General features: G+C 38.8%; 1 pseudogene; it reads left to right on the top strand.

Annotated features, from left to right (window-relative positions):
- Nucleotides 1-12897: 12897 nt before the first annotated feature.
- On the top strand, nt 12898-13801 carry LOC122755335 (annotated as a pseudogene).
- The last annotated feature ends 14050 nt before the right edge of the window (nt 13802-27851 follow it).

The raw sequence follows: 27851 nt of genomic DNA, 5'->3' as shown, positions 1-27851 counted from the left end.
GGATGGATAGTATTTTTCATAAACCCTTCAGAGTTCTCTTGGATCATTGTATTGCTAAGAATAACTAAGTCATGCACAGATGATCATCTTACAATATTGCTATTACTTTGTAAACAGTATATTTCACTTTGCATCAGTTCATGTAAGTCTTTCCAGGTTTTTCTGAGAGCATCCTGTTCATCATTTCTTATAATACAATAGTATTCTATCATAATTACACACCATTCCACAACTGATGGACATCCCCATAATTTTGAATTCTTTGCCACCAAAAAAATAGCTGTTATAGATATTTCTGTACATATATGTCCTTTTCCTTTTTGTTTTTTAAAGACTTTTTGTATATAGACCTATATCCAAAGTAGTAGTATTGCTAGATCAAAGGGCATGCATGGTTTTATAACCCTTTGGGCATAGTTCCAAATTGTTCTACAATATAGAAACTTCTAATACAATCAAAAGTCAATGGATTTCTCCCTTATTATACAGAGAAGTATTGTGATGTGGATAAAAGTAATACACTTAAAGTAATTACTTAAATATTCTCTTATTATACAGATATCTTTCACATAATCATTATTGATTTTACTTTTCCATATCTCTCTAGTTTCATAAAGATATAATTATTTGATTCTAAATATTGTGCTTTGGAAATATATGACATACAATTTTGTCTCTTTAAAATTATGCAAGATATTTCTATTACCTAGTATAACAGAATAGTTGCCCAGGTTTTTTTTTAAGTGTTCCAGAAAGGATTGAAAAAGAATATGCATTACCTATTTCTTCCACTTAGTTGTTTCTATACATTTAAGACCAATTAATTAAATAAATCATTTGGGTCTGTAATTTATTATTTTAAAAATAAAAATAATAATAATAAATTTATTTATTCAGAATTTTTACCAAGTTACCTGCAAAAACAAATTTTCACATTGATTTTTTAAAACTTTTTTCCCTCCCTGCCTCCCAACCCCTCCTTGAGAAATCAAGCAAATTGGGGCAGCTAAGTGGTGCAGTGGATAAGGCACCAGCCCTGGAGTCAGGAGGACCTGAGTTCAAATTTGACCTCAGACACTTGACCCTTACTAGCTGTGTGACCCTGAGCAAGTCACTTAATCCTCATTGCCTCACCAAAAAAGCAAAAGAAAAGAAATCAAGCAATTCAATATAAGCTATACGTTTAGTCATGCAAAACATCCTCACATAAGCCAGGTTGTGAAAGAAAACAGACAAAATAACTTTAGAAAGAAGAATTAACAAAAAAATTATACTTCAATCTTTATTCAGACACCATTCATTCTTTTTTTTTCATTCATTCATTCTTTCTCTGTAGATGGATTGCATTTTTCATAAGTCCTTCTGATAGCATCCTGATGATCATTTCTTCATTTACTATTGCTAACTGTATTATCTTCCATCCTATTCCTTCCCCTTGATATTTACTCTATTTTCTATCTTCTTTCACCCTATCCATCTTTCAAGAGTGTTTTGCTTCTTATTGCCTCCTCCTCCAATCTGCCCTCCCTTTCTTCACCTCTCCCCCATTTTACCCTTCCCTACTAACTTTCCCACAGGTCAAGATAAATTACTATATCCACTTGAGTGTGTATGTTATTCCCTCTTTGAGCCAATTCTGATGACAGTAAGGCTCACTCACTCCCCCACTCCTTCCCCATGTTCCCCTCCACTCCATAAGCTTTTTCTTGGCGTAACTAGGTGGTACAGTGAATAAAGGACCAGCCCTGGATTCTGGATGACCTGAGTTCAAGTCTGGCCTCAGACACTTGACACTTACTAGCTGTGTGACCCTGGGCAAGTCACTTAAGCCTCATTGCCCCACTTAAAAAAAAGAAAAAAAGCTTTTTCTTGCTTCTTTAATGTGAGCTACTTTACCCCATTCCACCTCTCCCTTCCTCTTTCTTCCATTGAATTCCTCTCACCCCTTAATTATATTTTAAAGATATCATCATGGGGCAGCCAGGTGACACAATGGACAAAGAACCAACCCTGGACTCAGGAGGCCCTAAGTCCAGTCCCAGACATAAGCGACCCCACCCTGTCTGCCCCACAAAAAAAGGATAAACAAAAAATAAATGCTTTACAGGTAACATCCTTTCATATTCAATTCACACCTGTGCCCTCTGTCTAAATATATTCCTTTCAACTGCCCTAATACTGAGAAAGTTCTTATGAGTTAGAAGTATCATCTTCCTATGTAGGAATGTAAATATTTTAACCTTTTAACATACCTCATGATTTATTTTTTACTCTTTACCTTTTTATGCTTCTCTAGGGTCTTATATTTGAAAAACAAATTTCCTATGCAGTTCATGTCTTTTCATCATGAATGCCTGACAGTCATCTTTTTCATCGAAGTCCCATTTTTCTTTTTATAAGTATTTTATTATTTTCTAGTTACATGTAAAGATAATTTTCAACATTTATTTTCATAGGATTTTTAGTTACAAATTCTTCTCCCACCCTCCCTTCCCTCCCCCCTTCCCAAGATGAAAAACAATCTGATATAAGTTATACATGTACAATTTCATTAAACATGTTTGTGCATTAGTCATGTTGTGAAAGAAGAACCAAAACACAAAGGAAAAACCTCAAAGAATAAAAAAATGGCCAAAAAGTAAAAACAGTATGGTTCAATCTGCATTCAGGATCCACAGTTCTTTTTTCTGGATGTGAAGAACATTTTCTATCATGAGTACTTTGAAATTGTTTTGGATCATTGCACTGTTGAGAAGAGCCAAGTATACCACAGTGGATCATAACACAATGTTGTTGTTACTGTGTACTATGTTCTCCTGGTTCTGCTCATCTCACTCAGCATCAGTTCAAGTCCTTCTAGGTTTCTCTGAAATCCTCCTCTTTTCTTAGAGCACAATAGTATTCCATTACATTCATATACCACAACTGTTTCAGCCATTCCCCAATTGATGGGCAATCCTCAGTTTCCAATTCTTTGTCACCACAAAGAGAGCTGCTATAAATATTTTTGTACATGTAGGTCTTTTTTCCCTCTTCTATGATCTCTTTGGGATACGGACCTAGTAGTGGTTTTACTGGGTCAGAGGGTATGAACTGTCCCATAGCTCTTTGGTCATATTTCCAAATTGCTCTCCAGAATGGTTGGCTCAGTTCACAGTTCCACCAACAATGCATTAGTGTTCCAATTTTTCCATGTTTTCTCCAACATCTATTATTTTACTTTTTTGTCATATTAGCCAATCTTATAGGTGTTAGGTGGCACCTCAGAGTTTTAATTTGCATTTCTCTGATCAATAGTGATTTAGAGCATTTTTTCATATGGCAATAGATAGATTTGATTTCTTCATCTGAAAACTGCCTCTTCATATCCTTTGACCATTTCTTAATTGGGAAATGACTTGCATTCTTATAAATTTGATTTAGTTCCCTATATATTTTAGTAATGAGGCCTTTATCATAAATACTGGTTATAAAGATTGTTTCCCAGCTTTTTGCCTTCCTTCTAATTTTGGCTGCATTACTTCTGTTTGTACAGAAACTTTTTAAATTTAATGTAATCAAAATCATCCATCTTGCATTTCATAATATTCTCTATCTCTTGTTTGGACATAAATAATTGTCCTCTCCATAGATATGAGAGGTAAACTACTCCTTCCTCTCCTAATTTACCTATGGTATCACCCTTTATGTCTAAATCATGTACCTATTTTGGCTTTATTTTGCTATATGATATAAGATGTTGATCTATGCCTAGTTTCTGCTATACTATCTTCCAGTTTTCCCAGTAGTTTTTGTCAAATACTGAGTTCCTGTCCCAGAAACTGGAATCTTTGAGTTCATCAAACAGTAGATTACTATAGTCATTTACTACTGTGTCTCCTGTGCCTACCTATTCCATTGATCCACCACTCTACTAGCCAGTGCCGAATAGTTTTGATAATTTCTGCTTCATAGTATAGCTTCAGATTTGGTATGGCTAACCTACTGAAGTACCATTTTCCCCCTGAAAGATTATACTCAGTTTTGCTGAGTAGGTAATTCTTGGTTGTAATCCCAGTTCCTTTGCACTCCTGAATATCAAATTCCATGCTCTTCGATCCCTTAATGTAGAAGCAGCTAGATCTTGTGTTATCCTGACTGTAGCTCCACAGTACTTGAATTGTTTCTTTCTAGCTGCTTGCAATATTTTCTCCTTGACCTGGGAGATCTGTAATTTGGCTATAATATTCTTGGAAATTTTCATTTTGGGACCTCTTTCAGGAGGTGATTGGTGGATTCTTTCAATTTCTATTTTACCTTCTACTTCTAGAATATCAGGGCAATTTTCCCTGACAACCTTTTGGAAGATAATGTCCAAGCTCTTTTTTTGATCATGGTTTTCAGGTAGTCCAATAGTTTTCATATTCGCTCTCCTGGCTCTATTTTCCAGGTCAGATTTTTTTTCAAAGAGATATTTTACATTGTCTTCTATTTTTTATTCATTTGGATTTGCTTTATTTTGTCTTGATTTCTCATAGTCTTTAACTTCTATTTGCTCAGTCCTAATTTTTTTCTGATAAAAGTATTTTCTCAACATTTCTTTATACAAGCTTTCCAATTTCAGATTTTTCTCCCTCCCCCCTCCCTTAGACAGCAGGTAATCTGATATAGGTTTATATATATATATATATATATATATATATATATATATATATACATATATGTATATGTATATATATACACACATATATGTATATGTATATATATGTATATACATAAAACATTAAACATATTTTTGCATTAGTCATGTTATAAGAGAAAAATCAGAGCAATGATGAAAAACCTCAAAATAGAAAAACAACAGAACCAAAAATAAAAGAAATAGTATGTTTCAATTAGCATCTATACTACACAGTTCTTTTTTTCCCCTGGATTTGGAGACCCTCTTCCATCATGAGTCCCCTGGAACACTTCTGTACCATTGCATTGGTGAGAATAATCTAGTCCATAACAGTAGATCAACACACAATGTTAATGATACTGTATACAATATTCTTCTGGTTCTGCTCATCTCACTCAGCATCATCCCACGCAAGACCCTCCAGGTTTCTCTGAACTCTTGCTGCTCATCATTTCTTATAGCACAATAGTATTCCATTACATTCATATACCACAACTTGTCCAGCCATTCCCCAATTGATGGGCATCCCCTCAACTTCCAATTCCTTCCCACAACATAAAGAGCAGTTATAAATATTTTTGTACATGTTAGTCCTTTTCCCTTTTCCATGATCTCTTTGGGGAAAAGACCCAAAAGTGGTATTGCTAGGTTAAAGGGTATGTACAGCTTTATTGCCCTTTGGGCATAATTCCAAATTGCTCCCCAGAATGACTGGATCAGTTTACAGCTCCACCAACAATGCATTAATGTTCCAATTTTTCCACAGCTTCTCCAACATTAATTATTTTGCGTTTTTGTCATTTTAGTCAATCTGATAGGTGTCAGATGGTACCTCAGAGTTGTTTTAATTTGTATCTCTCTAATTAATAGTGATTTAGAGCATTTTTTCATATGGGAGTAGATAGCTCTGATTTCTTCATCAGAAAACTGCCTGTTCATATCCTTTGACCATTTCTCAATTGGGGAATGACTTGGATTCCTATAAATTTGATTTTTTTTCTTTCTCTGTTTTTGCTTTGCCTGGTTTTGGTATCACCACCACATTTGTATCATAAAGCGGATTTGGTAGAACTCCTTCTTTACCTATTTTTCCAAAGAATTTGTATAATATTGGAATTAATTGTTCTTTAAATGTTTGGTAAAATTCACCCGTAAACCCATCTGGCCCTAGGGATTTTTTCTTAGGGAGTTCATTTATGGCTTGTTCAATTTCTTTTTCTAATATGGGTTTATTTAAGGGTTTTATTTCCTCTTCAGTTAACCTGGGCAGTTTGTATTTTTGTAAATATTTATCCATTTCATTTAGATTGTCAAATTTATTGGCATACAGTTGGGCAAAATAATTCCTAATTATTGATTTAATTTCCACTTCATTGGTGGTAACATCACCCTTTTCATTATTGATACTGGTAATTTGATTTCTTCTTTTTTTTTAATCAAATTAACCACTATTTTATGTATTTTATTAGTTTTTTCATAAAACCAGTTCTTAATTTATTAATTAATTCTATAGTTTTCTTGCTTTCAATATTATTAATTTCTCCTTCAATTTTCAGGATCTCTACTTTAGTATTAATTGGGGATTTCTAATTTGTTCTTTTTCTAGCTTTTAAAGTTGCATGCCCAATTCATTAATCTCCTCTTTCTCTTTTTTATTCATGTAAGCATTTAAAGCTATAAATTTTCCCCTAAGCACTGCTTTGGCTGCATCCCATAGATTTTGGTATGTTGTCTCATTATTGTCATTCTCTTGGATAAAGTTATTGATTGTTTCTATGATTTCTTGTTTGGCCCATTCATTCTTTAGAATGAAATTATTTAGTTTCCAATTGATTTTCATTCTACTTTTCCCTGGCTCTTTCTTACATGTAATTTTTATTGCATCATGATCTGAGAAGGATGCATTTACTATTTCTGCCTTTCTACATTTGACTATGATGTTTTTGTGCCCTAACACATGGTCAATTTTTGAAAATGTGCCATGTACTGCTGAGAAAAAAGGTATATTCTTTTCTATCCCCATTCAATTTTCTCCAGACATCTATCATGTCTAACTTTTCTAGTAGTCTATTCACCTCTTTCACTTCTTTCTTCTTTATTTTTTGTCTAGATTTATCTAATTCTGAGAGGGGGAGATTCGGATCCTCCACTAGTATAGTATTACTGTCTAATTCCTCTTGTACCTCATTTAACTTCTCTAAGAATTTGGATGCTATACCACTTGGCGCATACATATTTAATATTGATATTACTTCATTATCTATAGTACCTTTTAGCAAGACGTAATTTCCTTCCTTATCTCTTTTAATGAGATCTATTTTTGCCTGTTCTTTGTCGGAGATAAAGATTGCTATCCCTGTTTTTTTTTTACTTTAGCTAGAGCAAAATATATTCTGCTCCAGCCTTTTACCTTTACTCTGTGTGTATCTCTCTGCTTTAAATGTATTTCTTGTAAACAGCATATTGTAGGATTCTGGTTTTTAATCCATTCTGCAATACGCTTCCATTTTATAGCAGAGGTCATCCCATTTACATTCACAGTTATTATTACTAACTGTCTATTCCCCTCCATTCTATTTACCCCCTTTGTACTTTTCCCCCCTTCTTTCACCCTATTCCACCGCACCAATATTTTGCTTCTTACCCCTGCCTCCCCCAATCTGCCCTCCCTTTTTATTACCCCCTCCCTTTCCTTTACCCTTTTCTCCCTTGCTTTTCTTCTCCCTTCTATCAGTCCCACCTTTCCCTTCCCCTTTTACTTCCCTAAAGAAATGAGTTTCTTTATCCCAGTGAATGTATACGTTATTCCCTCTTTGAATCAAATCTGATGATGGTAGGGTTGAAACAATGTTCACCCCTCCTTTCTTTCCCTCTATTGTAATAGGTTTTTTTTTCACCTCTTCATATGATATAATTCACCCCATTCCACCTCCCCTTTCCTCTCCTCCCCATAGACACCCTTTTTAACCCTTTAATTTTCTTTGTATCATTACAACAAAGACAATTTATATTTATACCCTCTGTGTAAAGTCCTTCTCTCTGCCCAAATACATTTACAATCCTTAAGAGTTAAGAGTATTATCTTCCTGTGTAGGGATGTAAACAGTTTAACCTGATTGAGTAACCTTTTTTCCCCTCTGTTTACCTTTTTAAACTTCTCTTGAGTCTTGTATGTTAAGATCAAATTTTCTATTCAGTTCTGGTCTTTTCATCAGGAAACATTGAAAGTCCCCAATGTCATTAAATGTCCATCTTTTCCCCTGAAAGAAAATGCACATTTTTGCTGGGTAATAGATTCTTGGCTACAATCCAAGCTCCTTTGCCTTCCAGAATATCATATTCCAAGTCTTGCGGTCCTTTAATGTTGAAGCTGCCAGGTCCTGAGCAATCCTGACTGTTTCTCCATGATATTTAAATTGCTTCTTTCTGGCCACTTGGAGTATTTTCTCCTTCACCTGATAATTCTGGAATTTGGCTACAATATTCCTTGGAGTTTTCCTTTTGGGGTCTCTTTCAGGAGGTGATTGGTGGATTCTTTCAATGATGATTTTATCCTCTGATTCTATGATATCAGGGCAGTTCTCCTTAATAATTTCCTGGAATATGGTGTCTAGATTCTTTTTCTGGTCTTGGCTTTCACACAGTCCAATGATTCTCAAATTGTCTCTCCTCGATCTGTTTTCCAGATCAGTTGTCTTTCCAATGAGGCATTTCTCATTTTCTTCTATTTTTTCATTCTTTTGATTCTGCTTGACTGATTCCTGGTGTCTCATGGATTCTGTATCTTCCAACTGTCCAATTTTAATTTTTAAGGCATTGTTTTCTTCAATGAGATTATGAACCTTTTTTCCATTTGGCCAAATGAATTTTTTTAAGGCATTGTTTTTTAAGTTGAGGTCTGCTCTAGGGGCACCAGCATCCCTGTTCTGAGCTTCTTGTGCTGGGGTATAGGTGCTGTGTCACTGGCTTTTTACACTGAGGCCTTTATGGTGTGTGCCTTGCACTTCCTGTCTGAGCACACTGGGATCAGCGGGCCTAGTCACACCTGTCCTGTTCGTGGCCCTCCAGCTGGCAACCTGCCCTCTCGGCTAGTGCAGTTGTGTTTTTCCACTGTCCTGCTGCGCCACCAGATTTTTGAGCCAGGATTCAGGGGCCTCAGTTGCTCGGCTCTGGCCCACAGCTTCCTGCTGAGTTGTCCCGACCCCCTCGGCGCTTGGCTACTGCCCTGCACTGGGCCTCCCTTTTTCCCGAGTCAGACCGACCTTTCCTGAAATCTTCTAAATTATCTCTGGTTGGAAGACTGAGTCTCTCTGTCTCTTTGCAGGTTCTTTAGTTTCAGAATCTGTCCAGAGGCTTGATTTAATGTTTTTTTTTGAGGAACAGAAGGAGAGCTCAGGCAGCTTGCTGATTCCTCTGCCATCTTGGCTCTACCCTCTCAATCTTATTTTTTAAGCAATTATTTTCTTCAGAGAGCTTTCGTACATCCTTTTCCATTTGGTCATTTTGACTTTTCAAGCTTTTGACTTTTTTTTCATGATCTTCCTGAATCACTCTCATTTCTCTTTCTAATTTTTTCTCTACCTCTCTTACCCTTTCCTCTATCTTTCTTACTTTATCTTCAAAGTTCATTTTGTTCACTTCTATAACCTGAGACCAATTCATATTTTTCCTGGAAGATTTAGATGTAGGAGCTTTGACGTTGTTATCTTCTTCTGATGGTATATTTTGATCTACATTGTAACCAAAGAAACTTTCAATGGTCTGCAAAATTTTCTGTCTGCTCATTATCCTAACCTATTTCTTGGCTTTTAACTCCTTAAAGTAGGGCCCTGCTTCCATGATGCACTGTCCCAAGCTTCAGGGGATTCCAGGTGATATGATTTAAGAAGATGCTCATTCTTAGCTCACTCAGCCTGTGTTCTGGTCTCTAAGTAACCACTAACTAGCTTGCTCTTTAACCCAGAAGCAGAAATCTGGTTCACAGTGGTTGCAAGCTTGGCGTGCTTGTGCCCCTCCCCCACTGTGCTGCTGCCACTCAAGTCTGATTCCTGGGCAAGACAATAGCACTCTGCCTCAGCTCCAGGAGAGACCCCTGCTATTTCCCTCTGGCCAACCACTGGACCCCTTCACCAGTTCCATGAGCTGAGATCCAGAAGTAGTCACTGATATTGATGATTCTGAGGCTCTGGAAGCATGGCCTGTCTTGGGCTGGATCTGTGTGGTGTGGCTGCACTCCCTCTCAGCCTGGTACAGCAGACCTTCCCTGCAACCATTTTAAGCCATTTTTGGCTGAAAAATTATCTCACTCTGTTGTTTTGTGCATTCTGCTGCTCCAGGAATTATCTTATGGCATTATATGGAGGTATGTGGATGGATTGCAGGGAGCTCCAAAAATTACAGCTTTTCCTCCACCATCTTGGCTCTGCCCCTCTATAATTGATTATTGATATTTTAATTTAATTTGTCACATTATGCTAATGGATTATTGAAGTCTTTTGGTGTACTATTTGGTATCTATAAATTGAGAATTATTACCCATTTTATTCATTCTTTTTCTTTTTCTAATAATGTGATGTTATCAGGCTCTTTCAATAAATATTATTTTAAATTCCACTTTATCAGAAGTAATTACTGCTACTATTCCTTTTTTTGAGCTTGCAGCTGCATGATAAATTATAGTCTAATTTCTTAACTCCATTATTGATTTATCATTTTTAATTAATTGTGTTTATTTTAAGTAACATATTGGTTATGTTTCATCCTTGTGTGGAAATTTATTTTGATTTGGGGACTCTACCTTTAGGCTGAGATTAGAAAGCCTTAGGCCCTCAGGGTCTCTTCTGTGTGGGAGGTGCTGTTGCCCCTCCCCCTCTGCTTCAGCTGAGCCAAAAAGCCCCATGGGCTCTACAAGATGCCAGGTCAAACAGCTGGGGATAAAAAGCCCCCAGCTCCCTCCGACCTGAGCAGAGCTATCCGAGAAATCCCGGACTTATCCAGGCCAGGTTCTGGCGTAGCCTGTGCTGAGGCACGTGAGGCTTGAGAGCACCCCCGCCCCCACCAGCCACAGCCCTGGCTGGCGGATTAGCTTAGTCTCTGGGGGCGCAGGAAGCCCCAAGATTTGAGTGGAGAGAAGAAAAAATATATATAGACCTGGGAGTTAGACAACAAGGGGATCTGACAAAGAGATGGGGAGGGGGGGCTGAGAAGACAACTAGAGGCTGGCTGACAAGATTAGAGGGGCAGCAAAGGTTGGAGAAGACAGATGAGAGGCAGACAAGAAATGGGGGCTACAAGGACGCAGGAGAAGGCTAAAGGACTAGGAGCAAGATAGAGGGACTGGGAGGACAAGATTAGAAGTTCCAGGCACAGCAGGTAGGAAATAGATGCAGTGGAAAGAGAGGCACCGCAATGCAGTCAGGTTGTACATTTTATTTCCCTGTATTCTTAATTTTAAATAGTATCTCATAAATAAACTCTGCTTGGATTATTTAGTTAAGAGGCTTCTTAATATTTTGCTTATCAATTTGGGAGCAGTGTGGTGGAACTTTATAAATGGCCCACATTAAATTAATAGCAGTCACATAGCCAGTCAGTCAAAAGTCCCCAGATTAGTCCTCCATAGATCAGTCCCCAAATTAGCCCTAGTCAATCAAAAATATTTTCACACTTGATATATTCTATAACTTTTTTCTTTTAATGGAAAAATTCAGACCATTCACATTTATTATCAATATTATTATTAACATTGCCTGGATGGAGTGAACACTACTTTATCTTTCTTTATCCATTTTAAATATTAAACCTGTAAAGAATTAATTGGGCAGCTAGGTGGTGCAGTGGATAAAGCACCGGCCCTGGAGTCAGGAGGACCTGAGTTCAATTCCGGCCTCAGACACTTAACACTTACTAGCTGTGTTACCCTAGGCAAGTCACTTAACCTCAATTGCCTCACAAAAAAAAACAAAAAAGAATTGCTATTTGAGGTTTTTATGATCCCATCTTTTGGCTAGAATTTAAAAAAAGCCTTGGTGTGTGCACTTGCCTGGGGCTCTGCAAACCTCACAGTGCTCCACCCACTGGTTGTAGCTGTCACCATGGAGCTGGCACCTCACGTCATCACCACTCGCTGATGCCTACATGGGCCTGGCAAAATTATAATGATTGGAAGCCCAGTGAGGGCAGTCATGTGACTGTCAGAGTGGCCAGCCAATTGGCTGGGGGCTGTGTGTCATCAGCCTGGGGTCTTCTGGAAGAAGGGAGGCTTTTCGCCATTCTAGTTTGAAGCTGGAAAGCAACAGGACGCTACTATGTGTTCTCAGCTGATTCCTGGGTAGTGTTGTTGTTCAGGTTATATCATTTCCCTTTTTATTTCCTTTCCCTTGATCCTACTGATCCTGTTTGTCTTTTTGTTAAACAAATCCTGGTCTGTTTTGAGGGAGGCTGTCTCTCCTTCTTTGCCCCAAATATTGCGGCAAGCCACTTAGCTAACACCCCCCAATTAAAAATCGGCCCCCACAAACCTAAATATAAAATATTTAAATATTAAACCTAGTTAATAAAAGAAAAGAAAGTTACTTTTTTTTAAAATTAAATTGCCCAAATTATTTGCTGTCTACAGAAGGGCAGCTCACTGTTAATATTCAAACTAAAAATTAACTTGCTAAGAGGGACCCATCTTGGGCCTAGTTTATAGGAAATCAAGGTTAGTGGCACTGTCAGTTATGTTGGTGATAATAACAATGATGAAAGTGATGAAACTTCACCTCCACAATTAAGTCTTTCTTCATGTTTTAGATTGTTGGATGAGGTTCATCATGCAGAGATAATATGTTTGGATACAAATTTACCTGAGCAGAAAAAGCAAAGCACTGAAAGACAAACCATCCCTCATTTGCATCTTAGCAAATGTTCTTTCCACCTTTTCCAAATCAACACATAAAAGGAAATACAAATGCCAAAGATAGATAGCACCAGGGTTGAACAGAATTTAACAGAATTTACAAGGTTGTTGGGTAAAACTTGTGTGTTTCTAACGAAGATCCCCAAACAAGACTGGACATTTTTTGATCCAAGATAGCAACCACCATTAAAAGACAGGGAAAAGTTATTTCACTGTCAAGTTTCACACACATATACACACACACACACACATATAGTCAAGTTTCATATAGTCAAATTTATCACATATAAGCACATATGCATATATATACTTCCTAAATATTATTTTCTTTACCAAAATGGTAAGTGTCGGTGAGACAATCTTAGTGGTTCTAATACTTGGTGAGTTGCTAATGGGACTTCTTGGGAATGGCTTCATGGCAGTGGTAAAGTTCATTGACTGGCTGAAGAAGTGTAAGAAGGTCTCAACAGGGGATCTTATCCTCATCAGCTTGGCCATCTCCAGAATCTTTCTGCTGTGCCCAACAACCGTAATGATGTCTCAATATTTATCATTTTTATATTATTTAGAGATGTATAAAATAAGCATAACTATGGTCTCCTGGTTATTGGCCCACTTCTCAAGTGTTTGGTTTGCTTTTTGCCTCGGCATTTTCTACTTCCTCAAGATTGCCAACTTCTCCCATTCCATCTTCCTCTGGCTGAAGTGGAGAATCAACAGGGTCATCTCTATTTTGCAAGGGGGGCATTTACTTATCACCTTGCCTATTTTAACTCTATTGCAGAATGATAATGCTTCCTACATCAGTCAGAACATTATTGGAATCAAGAGAAATATATCCCAGGAAGCCTCAGAGAATAAAAGTCTCTTCCTTCTCTTCCTGATTTCCTTTAACATGGTGAGTCTTGTTCCCTTTACTCTATGTCTTGTCTCATTCTCCCTCCTGATAATGTCCCTGTGGAGGCATACTCAGTAGATGCGGCTCAATGCCACAGGATCTAGAGGCCCATATTCAAGCCATGAAAGTCATGTCTTCCTTCCTCATCCTTTTTTCCCTTTACTATCTAGGCATTTTCATTGGCCAATTGGGCACATTGATGCCAGAGAAGAGTATGACTTCACTGCTCAGTGTGATTAGGCCATTCATGGATTGTGACTCTGATGAAGAGCAAGCTGAGACTAGCCATCCTGAGGGTGTTTGGACAGGTGAAGGTTTACTTGTGTGTAATTTAAGATTCTAAATGTGGATTCTAATCTGCTCCCCCAGTTTGGGGGAAACTGACTAAAAATCACTGATAAAACGAGTTTAGGTTTTTAAGGGTTTATTGGAAAATAGAAAGAAAAAGATTGAGAACAGAATTCTAACAGCCTGGCATTCCTATCTTTCCTCAAATTTCCTGTGAAGTCCTCCGCCGCCACCACCATCAAGTCAGGAAGCCCAAAAGGCCCCAGCGCTCTCTGCGCAGGCTCCCTTTCCTCCTTCCTGTCTCCTCCCAGACCATAGGAGGCTCCTCAAGTTGACTGGCTGGTAGCCTTGATAGACAGCACCCATGAGCAAACGTCATTTCCTGACGCCAAGGAAAAGCCACAATGCCTCTGAGGCATTTTCCTCATGGTGGAGCTTTCCCACAGCAAGTCTCCAGTAAGTGGCATCATTCCAATCATTACACTTGAGAGGAAGCTAAGGAAATGTATCCTTGGTCCTGTAGATGCACTTCAGGATGATCTTATATTTCCTCAAGAAGAAAAAAGTTGGCCTGCAGTTTAGCAAGGACATTCCTCAGGACCATGCCCTCATTAGGGTGGTAAAACCAATGAACTCACAGATGTACGCAGTGAATTAGTGGATTTGGAATGGCAATAAGCCATGCTAATATCAAGGATCCTGCTGTGATTTTCAAAGGGTGGAGCACTTCACACCACCATTTTTCTGGGGCCCTTCTTTTACCTTGAATTGCTAACAGCCTGCACTCCCTGGACTCCTTCTCTCTAATATACATCAATATCTGATACTCACTGAGAAAATCCTGGCCTTGAGCTAGACTATCTACCAGCCAGACATTCAAGATGGAAACTTCCAGAGGAGCATCCAGATATTAGGATCCCTTGCTGGTTTAATTCCCAACTTTATGATATTTGGATCAAGCAATGGTTAACAAAGTAGGCTTTTGGGTGCATATGTGTATGTGTGTGTCTACATATGTGTGTGTGTGCCCTTCATAAACATCAGCCTAACTTTACCTCTTGAGCTTGACTTTTGAAAACTGAACTTTGTTGCTTTCGATTTCACCTGAATAAATACAATTTAGTTGACATCCTACTGAGCAAATTCTTACTGGATTCAGAGTAAGTAGGGAAATATATTGGGAATTTGAGGTCACATAAGCAACAAGATGGTGGAATAGATATTTTCTCTGATGCCCATGACCTCACAAACCTTTCCAAAACAGAAATTACATAAAAAGGTAAAGAAACTTTAGCAATCTCCATGGACTAGAACATCCAGAATCCAAAATAATGTTAAAAAACAAGAACCAAAGTCCAGGAACTTGTGTTCATTGACTCTGAAAATGCTTTTGTTTTTTTGGGTTTTTGTGAGGCAATTGGGGTTAAGTGACTTGCCCAGGTTCACACAGCTAGTAAGTGTTAAGTGTCTGAGGTCGGATTTGAACTCAGGTCCTCCTGAATCCAGGGCTGGTTCTCTATCCACTGTGCCACCTAACTGCCCCTGTTCATTGACTCTGAGCTAATTCAGCACCCCTATCCCACCTCCCATGCTACCAGCAGTGAAGCTTCACTAGCAGAGAGAAGCTTAAATCAAAACTATCCCCACATTTTAGTCCACCTCCTCCCTCTTTCTAGTGCCATGGAGAACCCTGCTTCAGGCTACCGAAGTTTTCCTGGGCTTCAACAGTTAGCTTGGGCACAGCCCTTTAAGAATAAAAGATGGTGTGTGTGTGTGTGTGTGTGTGTGTGTGTGTGTGTGTGTGTGTGTGTATAATGTAAGCTATATAGGATTGCCTGCTGTCTGGGGGAGGGGGGAGGGAGAGGAGGGAGGGAGAAAAATTTGAAATTGGAAATCTTATGTAAACAAATTCTGAAAACTATCTCTACATGTAACTGGAAAATAATAAAATACTTTCATTTTTTTAAAAAAAAAAGAATAAAACATGGGGGACAGGGGGCAAAGCCAAGATGGCAGGGCAGAGGAAAGACAATGATTCACTTAAGCTCTCCCTAGAAACCTTCCAAATACCTTTATTTTTAATAGTATTTTATTTTATTTTTTCCAATTACATGAAAAATGGAAAGGAAGAAGTATAATGGAGTAAATTATTTCATATAAGAAAGCAAGGAAAGTCTTTTATAGTGAGGGGAAGATGTGGAGGTGTAAGAGAAGTGAACCTTACTCTCATCAAAATTGGCTCAAAGAGGGAATAGCATACACACTCAATTGGGTATAGAAATCTATCTTACCCTGCAGGAAAGTAGAAAGGGAATGGGATAAAGTGGGGGCAGTAGGAATAGAATGGAGGGCAGATTGGAGCATGGGGTAGTCAGAAGCAAAACACTTTTGAAGAGGAACAGGGTAAAAAGGAGAATAGAATAAACAGGTAAGGGGGATAGGATGGAGGTAAATCAAGTTATCAATAGAAACTGTGAAAAAAATGAAGCAAGTTTCTCATAAAACTCATTCCCCAATTGATAAATGATCAAAAGATATGAACAATTTTCAGATGAAGTAATCAAAGGTATCTATAGTCATATAAAAATACTCTAACTCACTAATGATTCAAGAGAAGGAAATCAAAACAATTCTGGGGTACTACCTCATGCCTAGTACATTAGCTGGAGCAGCTTGGTGGAACAGTGTAGAGAGCACTGGCCCTGGAGTCAGGAGGATCTGAGTTCAAAATTTATCTCTAAGACTTACTGGCTGTGTGACCCTGGGCTAATCACAACCCCAACTGTCTTAAATATCTAGAGCCGTCTCTAGTTGTTCTCATATATATCTTACCACTGGACCCAGATGGTTCTGGAGGAGAAAGTGAGGTTGGTGACCTTGAACAGCCTTCCCTTACTTAAATCCAATTCAGTGAAAGTCATGACATCTCTCCAATGTCATGGTCCTCTTTGAGAGTGAAGGACAAACAACAACAACACTTAGATTAGCTAATAGGAAAGAAGAGGTGTAATGATTGGAATGACGCCACCTGCTGGAGACTTACTGCAGAAAAGCTCCACCATGAAGTGAAGGTCTTTGAGGGCAAGACCATGTATCTTTTCTTTGGTGTCAGGAAGTGATGTTTGCTGGTGGGAGGAAGATGGGGGAGCCTGGCGCTTTGACTGGGGCTCTTTCCTGAGGACACTGGTGGAGAAGGGAGCGAGAAATGTGCTCTCCCTTTAATAGATAGATGAATGTAGGCCTTTCTCTCTCTCTTTACCAAATAGATAGATGAATGTAGGCCTTTCTCTCTCTCTTTACCAAATTCTTATTCTCCTTAATAAATGCTTAAAAGCCTAACTCTTGCTAAAGCTTATAATTTATTGGCGACCACTCATTAGATATTTTAGACAGACTAGCTAGAATTTTAGCCCTTAACAGTGGAAAATGACACATATTTGGAGGGGATATGGGGAAAATGATACATTATTTGTTGTAAAATGATTCAACCATTCTATGGAGCAATTTGGACCTGTGCTCAAAGGGCTATGTAACCATGCATACTCTTTGACCTAGCAATACCTCTACTAGGTCTTCATTCAATAAAAGATTATTGGATTAAAAATAGAATTAATGCAAGAAAAAATAAATGAAATGAAAAATCAATACGATAAAACAGAAAGACAAAAGGACCTGTGTGTAAAAAAGTATTTATAGCAGCTCTTTTCTAGTGGCAAAGAATTGGACATTGATGGAATGCCCATCAATTGGGGAATGGCTTAGCAAATTGTAATGTGTGATTATGATGGAATACCGCTGTGCTATAAGAAATGATGAAACTAGGCAGAGTCAAAACAGAGAAAGTAAATTACAGTCTAATTTCCCTAATGGATATTGATGCAAAAAACTTAAATAAGATATTAGCAAGGAGATTACCGCAAGTGATCACCAGGATAATACACTATGACAAGGTGGGATTTATACCAAGAATACAGGGCTGGTTCAACATTAGGAAAACTATCAACATAATCAATCACATCAATAAGAAAACTAACCAAAATCATATGATTATCTCAATAGATGCTGAGAAAGCTTTTGACAAAATACAACACCCATTCCTATTAAAAACACTAGAGAGGGGGCAGCTAGGTGGCGCAGTGGTAAAGCACCGGCCCTGGATTCAGGAGGACCTGAGTTCAAATCCAGCCTCAGACATTTGACACTTACTAGCTGTGTGACCCTGGGCAAGTCACTTAACCCCCAATGCCCTGAAGAAAAAAACAAAACAAAAAAACACTAGAGAGCATCAAAATAGGTTGAGTTTTCCATGAGATAATAAGCAGTATCTACCTAAAACCATCAGCAAACATTATATGTAACGGGGATAAGTTAGAGGCATTCCCTATAAGATCGGGGTGAAACAGAGATGTCCATTATCACCCCTATTATTTAATATTGTACTAAGATTGTTAGCCATAGCAATAAAAGAAGAAAAAGGAATTAAAGGAATTACAATAGGCAAGGAGGAAACAAAACTATCACTCTTTGCAGATGATATGATGGTATACTTAGAGAATCCTAGAGAATCAACTCAAAAATTACTTGAAACAATTAACAACTTTAGCAAAGTAGTGTAGAAATTCATTTTGATTTGGGCTGAGATTAGAAAGCCTTAGGCCCTCAGGGCCTCTTCTGTGTGGGAGGTGCTGGTGCCCCTTCCCCTCTGCTTCAGCTGAGCCAAAAAGCCCCGTGGGCTGTACAAGACGCCAGGTCAGACAGCTGGGGGGAAAAAGCCCCCAGCTCCCTCAGACCTGAGCAGAGCTATCCAAGAGATTCTGGGCTTGTCCAGGCCGGGCTCTGGCATAGCCTGTGCTGAGGCATGTGATGCTCAAGTGTCTCTCCAGCCCCAGACGCAGCCCTGGCTGGCGGATTAGCTTGGGGTCTGTGGGGGTGAAAAAAAAGCCCTGAGATTTGAGTGGAGAAAAGGAAAATATCTATAGACCTGGGAATTAGACTCAGGGAGGCTGGCGGACAAGATTAAGGCGGCTGACAAGATTAGAGGGGCAACAAAGGCGGCAGAGGGCAGACTGACGGAGCAGACAGACAGACAGACAGACAGAACAGGAGGCAGCAGAGAGCACAGAAGCGGTCAGCACAGGGTACAGGTTGGAGAAAGCGAAGATTAAGAGAACAGAAGGACACTGGAGCACTAGGAGAACGGAAGAAGAGGTCGGTAAGAGAGAAACACAGGAGTTCAGTGGTGGCAGTAAAGAGAGGAAAGTTAGAAGCAGGGGGATTTACAAAGTGAAAGGGGATTGGAGTTAGGAAGTAGCTGAGCAGTGAAAGTAGAACATACCCTAAGGCAAGAGGTGGCAAAGGCTTTTATTGTATTAAAAAAGTTCCGGGGGCAGCAGGTGGAAGCACCTGAATGCAGTCAGATTGTACATTTTATTTCCCTGTATTTTTATGTTTAAATAGTATCTCATAAATAAACTCTGCTTTGATTATTTAAAACAAAACAAAACAAAACAAAAAAACCTTAAACAGCATACTTGAAGTGGTAAGCAATTTACCAAAAGAACTAAAACATTAGTGAGACTCAATGTCCATTAATTGTCTTATGAACCAAAGAACAGGGTTCAATAACGCTTTTTAGAAGTTAGAGTCATATCCTCTTTGTGAAGAAGTCCTTTTCCTATAGATGGTGCAGGTGGAATGACATGAAGAGGATTGAACTGGGACCAAGCAGGAACAGAAACAGCAACACCAGCAGGCCAAGATGCCTGATTCAATTCCGCCCCAGCTGAAAGATACTTGGATAGAATTTTTTGTTAGAGCCACAAGTGGCTTAGCAATTTTACCAAAACAGGGTATCCATTGCCTGCAATACCCAGCTGCTCCCAAAATGACCCTTTGCTGCTTCTTAGTTAATTTTGCCACTCTTTGGGCTTCTAATAAGTAATCATAATAAGTGTCCCCAACTTTGAGGATCACATGAGGTTTGTTACTCTGGGGAGGATAATGAAATAGAATAAGATGATTAATGTATTTAAAGTCTAGAAAAATAAAATTTTCAATATTTACTGTTGTCTCCTCCCCTGTACACCGTCACTTCTCTGTATTTCCCTGATCTTTACCCTTTTGAAAGGGTCTGTGACTATTCTCAGGATGTTCAGGATATATTTCTCTGAAAAGGCGTATAACTGTTTTGACTCTGCTTCTCTGTATATCCCTGAAAAGGTCTATATCTATTTTGATTTTGTTTATAATAAGGCCTATAATTGCCCTGATTCTGTATTTCTGTACCTTCCTGATAGGATTTTCTAAAGTTATTCTGATTTTCTTTATAATAAGGCCTATAATTACCTAGGTTGTTCCCTCTCTGGTAAAAATTCCTCTGATTATTCCTATTTCCCCTTAAAAAAGTCATTAAGGGGGGCCGCTAGATGGCACAGCGGAGAGAGCACCGGCCCTGGATTCAGGAGTACCTGAGTTCAAATCCGGCCTCAGACACTTAACACTTACTAGCTGTGTGACCCTGGGCAAGTCACTTAACCCCAATTGCCTCACCAAAAAAAAAAAAAAAGTCATTAAGGCTTTCACACATTACCTGTCTCAATAGCAGGATATAAAAATAAATCCACATAAATCATCAGCATTTCTATACATGACCAGCAAAGTCCAGCAGCAAGAGATAGAAAGAGAAATTCCATTTAAACTAATGGCAGACAATATAAAATACTTGGAAATCTACTTGTCAAGACAAACCCAGGAACTCTATGAACACAATTACAAAACACTTTTCACACAAATCAAATCAGATCTAAATAATTGGAAAATTGTCAATTGCTTATGGATAGGCCAAGCTAATATAATAAAATCGACAATTCTACCTAAATTAATTTACTTATTCAGTGCCATACCAATCAGACTACCTAAAAATTATTTTATAGAGCTAGAAAAAATAATAACAAAATTCATCTGGAAAAACAAAATATCTAGGGAACTAATTTTAAAAATGCACAGGAAGGTAGGCTAGCTGTACCAAATCTGAAGATTTACTATAAAGCGGCAGTCATCAAAACTACTTGGTACTGGCTAAGAAATAGAGTGGAGGATCAATGGAATAGGTTAGGCACAGGAGACACAGTAGTAAATTATTTTAGTAATGTACTGTTTGATAAACCCAAAGACTCCAGCTTCTGGGATAGGAACTCAGTATTTGACAAAAACTGCTGGGAAAACTGGAAGAGAGTATGGTAGAAACTAGACACAGACCAACATCTTACACCTTATACTAAAATAAGGTCAAAATGGGTACATGATTTAGACATAAAAGGTGATACTATAGGTAAATTAGGAGAAGAAGGGGTAGTTTACCCCTCAGATCTATGGAAAAGAGAACAGTTTATGACCAAACAAGAGATAGAGAATATTATGAAATGCAAAATTGATGAGTTTGATTACATTAAATTAAAAGGTTTTTGTACAAACAGAAGCAATGCATCCAAAATTAGGAGGCATGCAGAAAGCTGGGAAACAATTTTTATGGCCAGTACTTCTGATAAATGCCTCATTTCTAAAATATATAAGGAACTAAATCAAATTTATAAGAATCCAAGTCATTTCCCAATTGAGAAATGGTCAAAGGATATGAACAGACAGTTTTCTGATGAAGAAATCAAAGCTATCTATTGCCATATGAAAACATGCTTTAAATCACTATTGATTAGAGAGATGCAAAAAACAAAAAAAAAAAAAAAAACCAACTCTGAGGTACCACCTGACACCTATCAGATTGGCTAATATGACAAAAAAGGAAAATAATAAATGTTGGAGAAACTGTGGAAAAATTGGAACACTAATGCATTGTTGGTGGAGCTGTGAACTGATCTAGCCATTCTGGAGAGCAATTTGGAACTATGCCCAAAGGGCTATAAAGCTGTGCATACCCTTTGACACAGCAATACCACTTTTGGGGGTTTTTCCCAAAGAGATCATGGAAAAGGGAAAAGGACCCACATGTATAAAAATATTTATAGCTGCTCTTTTTGTAGTGGCAAGGAATTGGAATTTGAGGGGATGCCCATAAGTTGGGGAATGGCTGAAAAAGTTGTGGTATATGAATGTAATGGAATACCATTATGCTTTAAGAAATGATGTGCAGGCAGATTTCAGAGAAACCTGGAAGGACTTGAACTGATGCTGAGTGAGATGAGCAGAACCAGGAGAACATTGTACACAGTATCAACAACATTGTGTGTTGATCAACTATGATAGACTTGATTCTTCTCAGAAATAAAATGGTCTGAGATAGTTCCAAGGGACCCATGAAGGAAAATGCTCTCCAAATCCAGAAAAAAAGAACTGTGGAATCTAGATGCAGATTGAACTACACTATTTCTATTCTTTTTGTTGTTGTTTTTCTTTTTTGAGGTTTTTCCTTTTTGCTCTGATTCTTCTTTCACAGCAAGACTAATGCAGAAATGTGTTTGATGTGATTGTACATATATAACCTATATCAGATTACTTGATGTCTTGGGGAGGGAGGGAGACAAATTTGAAACTAGAAATCTTATAAAAACAATTATTGAAAACTATCTCTACATGTAACTGGAAAATAATAAAATACTCTTATGAAAAAAAAAAGAAATGATGAGCAAGATGCTCTCAGAAAAACTTAGAAAGACTTACATGAGCTAGTACAAAGGGAAATGTACTATGTACAAAGTAACACCAATATTGTAAGATGATCAGCTGTGAATGACTTAGCTATTCTCAGCAATACAATGATCCAAGAGAACTCTGACGGACTTATGATAGAAAATGCTCTCCATTCCCAGAGAAAGAATTGATGATGCCTGAATATAGATTGAAGCATATTTTTTTACTTTATTTTTTTAGGTTTATTGGTCTATGTTTTCCTATACAATATAAGTATTATGGAATTGGTTTACATGACTGCACGTGTATTACCTGTGTGAAACAGCTTGTCTTCTCAATGTTGGGGGAAGGGGAGGGAAAGAATGGAAAGAAAATAATTTGTAACCAACACTTTTCAAATGAATATTAAAAATTTTGTATGTAATTGTAGAAAAATAAAATAGTTCATAAAAATTGTAAAAGAGTAAAATCCTGCTAAGGACTGAAACCCAGAAGCATTAGAGCTTCAAAATTCTGATCTGTCAATACCAGGGCAAACAGGCTCTGAATGGCAGGATCCAGGCTAGAGAACTAATGTAAAAATATTCTGATTTACTGGCCTAATTTGGGGGGACTAATCTGACTGGAGGACTAAACTGGGGACTTTTGACTGACTGGCTATGTGACTGCTATTAATTTAATGTGGGCCGTTTATAAAGTTCCACCACACTGCTCCACTCCCAAAATTGATAAGCAAAAGATTAAGAAGCCTCTTAACTAAATAATCAAAGCAGAGTTTATTTATGAGATACTATTTAAAATTAAGAATACAGGGAAATAAAATGTACAATCTGACTGCATTTGGACATCTCTTTCTACCTGCTGGCCTGGAACTTTTTTAATACAATAAGGGCCGGGCCTCTTGCCTCAGGGTATGTTCCACTTTCACTACTCAGCTCAGCTCCTTTCACTAACTCCAGCTGTACCCTGTGCTGACTGCTTCTGTGCTCTCTGCCGCCTCCTGTTCTGTCTGTCTGTCTGTCTGCTCTATCAGTCTGCCCTCTGCCGCCTTTGCCACCCCGACCTTCTCCATTCTTCTAATCTTGTCAGCCTCTTCTCTGTTCTTCTAAATCTTGTCAGTCTCCCCTTGATCTTGTCCTTCAGCCTCCCTTGCCATCTAACTCCCATATCTATATATATCTTACTTCTTTCGACTCAGATCTTGGGGCTTTTTGTGCCCCCACAGACCCCAAGCTAATCCGCCAGCCAGGGCTGCAGCTGGGGGGACGGGGATGCTCAAGTGTCTTGTGCATACCATACTCAGGGCTCCAGGGGCCCAGGCCTCCTGCTGTGCACCTGGGACCTTGGCACGGGCTACACCAGAGCCTGGCCTGGACAAGCTCGGGATCTCTTGGATAGATCCACTCAGGTCAGAGGGAGCTGGGCCCCCCTCCCAGCTGTCTGACCTGGCGTCTTGTTCAGCCCTTGGGGCTTTCTGGCTCAGCTGAAGCAGAGGGGAGGGGCACCAGCACCTCCCACACAGAAGAGACCCTGAGGGCCTAAGGCTTTCTAATCTCAGCCCAAAGGTAGGGTCCCCAAATCGGAATAAATGTCCACACTAAGGAGCAGGGAGTGTGACAGGTAACTAGGCCAGGACAGTAGGAGTGTCAGGTATGCTTTTCAGAATCCCACCATGCCTGAGGGAAAGATGACAGCATCCAACTGGGGCCAGTTCTGACCACGCAAACACGCAAAAGTCATTTGGGATGTAGACTTAGTCTGAGTCCAGTGCAAAAGGAAGCTGAGATACTTTGAGATGCAGCCCCCAAGGAAATAAGAGTGGGGGGGGGGGTCGGGAATTTAGTGATAAGGAAAATCAGGTCAGGGAGACTGAAAGCACCAAAGATTTCCAGAAGAAAATTCAAAGACCCTGAAAATAAACAGAGAAATCAACAGGAAAAATAATAACAGTCAGAAATATGGTTTCCAGGTCTAGTAAATGAGTTCATGCATCTGCAAAATAAAGCAGAATAATCTAACACTTGATGAGACAGAAAACTCAGCTATCCCTAAGAGGTTGAAAAGGTACCTGAGGATTATGAGAGCAGAATTTATGTCCTATACAGCAAAAATGATAAAAAGCATAGAAAAATTTGATTCTGCAAAGCAAGCCTCCAAAGAAACAAAGGAAAGAACAAGAGACTGAAAGTACAAATACATAGACGTGAAGGACAACTTAGGGGAAAAAATGAACAAAAAGCCCAACAACATTAAAATAAAATATCATCACTGTGCAAGCAAAACCTATTGAACTTGAAGACAGGTTGCACAGAAACAAACTAAAGATCATAGGTCTCCCAGAAGGACATGGCAGGACAAAAAACATTAACATCATAATAAAGGGAATAATAGAAAAGAACTGCCTAGAACTTCTAAACATAGAAAATGGAATTCCAATTGAAAGAATTCACAGACTACCTCCAGGAAAAAAAATCCTAATGCTACACACTCCAAGACACATAATAGTGAAAGTTAACAATTTAATTTAGAAACAAGTTCTGCCAGCCATCAGGAGAAAGACCTTTATCTATGATAGAAATGACATTCAAATTACACATATCTGTGCTGCACTCACTAGAAAAGGAAGGAGGAAATGTTCTGTGATAAAATAATGGGATTTGGCAGACACCCAGGGGTCCCACCTAAGGACTGATTTAGTATTGTTTGAATTGGATGAGAATGAGAAACTGACCAAGTACCTACTTAAGGGTTACTGGATGGAGACCACACCTGGCTGGCCCTGAGTGACATGTTATTTTCAGAGGTGGTGTACTACTGACATCAGCAAGAGACCACTCTCAACCAATTAGCTTGAAGGACCTCCCCTTTCAGGGAGGGAGAGAGGAACTCGGAAGCGAAGGTTAGGGCTCTGCCTCCTCCTCTTTCTTCGTGAGGAATAGGTGCATGGTGGCAGACGGGAGAACAGGAGGGCCCCTCTTGGTCATTCAGACATCAGCTTGGTGGTGAGAGATTTCATGTGGGCTGCTAGGAAAAGGAAGGTTTCTTTCTCTCTGTCTATACTGAATAGATCCAAGCTAGGATTTCTGTGCTATAAGGAATCTGTTCTTAATCTCTCTCTCTCTCTTCACTAACTTATAATATATATTTTAATAAATCCTTAAAAGTCTAAACTTGCTGAATTTGTCAGTGATTTTAGCCAGCTTCCCCCAAAAACTGGGTAAGGGGGGGCAGATTAGAATCCACAATTTAGATGTTAAACAACACAATTCCAAAGGTCAATAGAACCAGGATGCAGGCCAGACCGAACTATCCTGAAAATCTGAACTTAACCATAGAGGACAAAGATGGCTATTTGATAACAAAGAAAAGGTTAAGAGGTTTTTGGAAAGAAAACCAGAACTGAAGATGTCATTTCCATCAAATGCCCCAAACAACAGGAGGAATTGATAAATGTACACAGCAACAGCAGCAGAGTGACTACAGAGAGACCAATGAGAGATTCCTTTCTAAATGTCCATAAGGAGACAGGGGTGATGGCAGAAATTCTGTAGAGATAACAATGAAGAAATGGGCAGGGAACATTGTGAACAGAACCTAGAGACATTCTGCCTATAGGTGAAGGCTTCTTTTGTGGTACTATATTACAACATGAGAAAGTAAACAAAGAAGGGAGGCAAGCAGGGGGATAAAAACATATACCGGAGTCAAATCAAGGGCTAATAATGGTGGAAAAGTGACATCTGTTCTCAGAAAGAGAAAAACCTTTGGAGGAGTGGTGAGGAGGAGAAGGAAAGATTAAAAATGGGGGTTGGGGGAAGCTAGGTGGCACAGTAGATAGAGCACTGGCCCTGGAGTCAGAAAGACCTGAGTTCAAATTCGGCCTCAGACACTTGACATGTACTAGCTGTGTGACCCTGGGCAAGTCACTTAACCCCAATTGCCTCACCCCCAAAAAAACAAAAAAACAAAAACAAAAAAATGGAGGGGTGGAGGCCTTACTTTAGAGGGGGTATGGGGTTCCACTGATGAATGATCTATGGGGAAAGAAAGATGAGGACCTCACACTGGATGATTTGTACTTTTTAAAGTACTTATTTTAAAGTCTACTTATCCTGAAAAGGGGGAGAATTAGAACCCCTGGTGGCAACTGGGACCTGCAGGAGTGGGAGAGCATGGACACAAGGAGATTTCCAGGTCAACAAGAGAGGGTATAGCTCATTGGTGGGCTGCATAATCAGGAATGTGGTTGAAGAAGGGTCCTAACTTGGGGCAGGATCCTCTTGGACACCTGCAATAATTGACATTATTCTACAAGTGAGGCATAATGGAAAAGGTGAATCCATGAGGAATTCCTTTAAGGCAGTGGAAGAAAGTAACTAGAGGGGACACCCTAGAATGGATGCCTTGAAAGATTTAATTGTATGAAGAATACAGAGAAAAGGGAGAGGCCCGGTAATTAAAGAGATCATGAATCGGAGAATGAAGGTCTATAGTAAACAGAAAAAGAAAATGGGAAATGAAAAGAGGGAGAGTAAGCCTGGTTGGAAAGGGGCACAAAATACAAAATTTGAAAACTAAGAAATAAGACTAGCTGAAAAATAAAAGGGGAAGGGGGAATATCAAATGAGAAGGGAACAGGGGTGAGGGGAAGGAAGCCAGTGGGAACCAGGGACACCTGTAGAACCATTTTAGTAAAGGAACTGAAGGAACATCATGGTAGCAGAAGGAACTTGATCCTGAAAAGCTTCTGCCCAGACAACAATGATGCATCTAGAATAAGAAGGAAAGTGGTCAAATGGGGGAAAACCTTCATATTAGATTTCTCTGATAAGAGTTTGGTATCCAAGATATAGAAAAAATTAGTCAATAAATGTGACTAATAGCAACTCTCCAAAAAATAAGTGGTCAAAGGATATAAGTAAACAATTTTCAAAAGAACTGCAAAATATTCACAACCACCTGAAAGAAAATGCTCCAGAGAAATGCAAATTAAAACAAATTCCAAAGCATGCTAGAGTTGCAGTTCACAGTTCATACTCTCTTGGTCTTGTCTGTGTCTGTGTCTGCCTACTGACAAATGTGGGTTTCTCATATCTGGGTGTTTTGTATCAATGACATGGGTCAGCATTCTCTTCCTCCTCCAGTATTCTATACTCACATGTCATCCTTCCATCATCCGACCTTTTCAGCTATTTACATATAAATAGAACAACACTCTCATTCCATGGGCATTTTCAGCTGATAGAACATCTGTAACAGCTCGATCCAAATCATGACAAGTCTTAGAGTCAAGACTTAAAGATATGAACTTTAATCTCTTGGCAGGGAGGAAGGCATTTGACCTAAGGAGTGATGTAAAGACTGGATGAAGATTATTTGAGCAATTTAGATACCTGGATGGATTATCTACAGATAAAACTCAAAGGAGGAAGCCCAGTTACACAACAAATGTAATATTAAAA

This window comes from Dromiciops gliroides, chromosome 4 (assembly GCF_019393635.1).
Source record: "Dromiciops gliroides isolate mDroGli1 chromosome 4, mDroGli1.pri, whole genome shotgun sequence".
NCBI lineage: Eukaryota > Metazoa > Chordata > Mammalia > Microbiotheria > Microbiotheriidae > Dromiciops > Dromiciops gliroides.
Note: the sequence above shows the minus strand (reverse complement) of the source record. Positions and strands in the feature narration are given on the sequence as shown.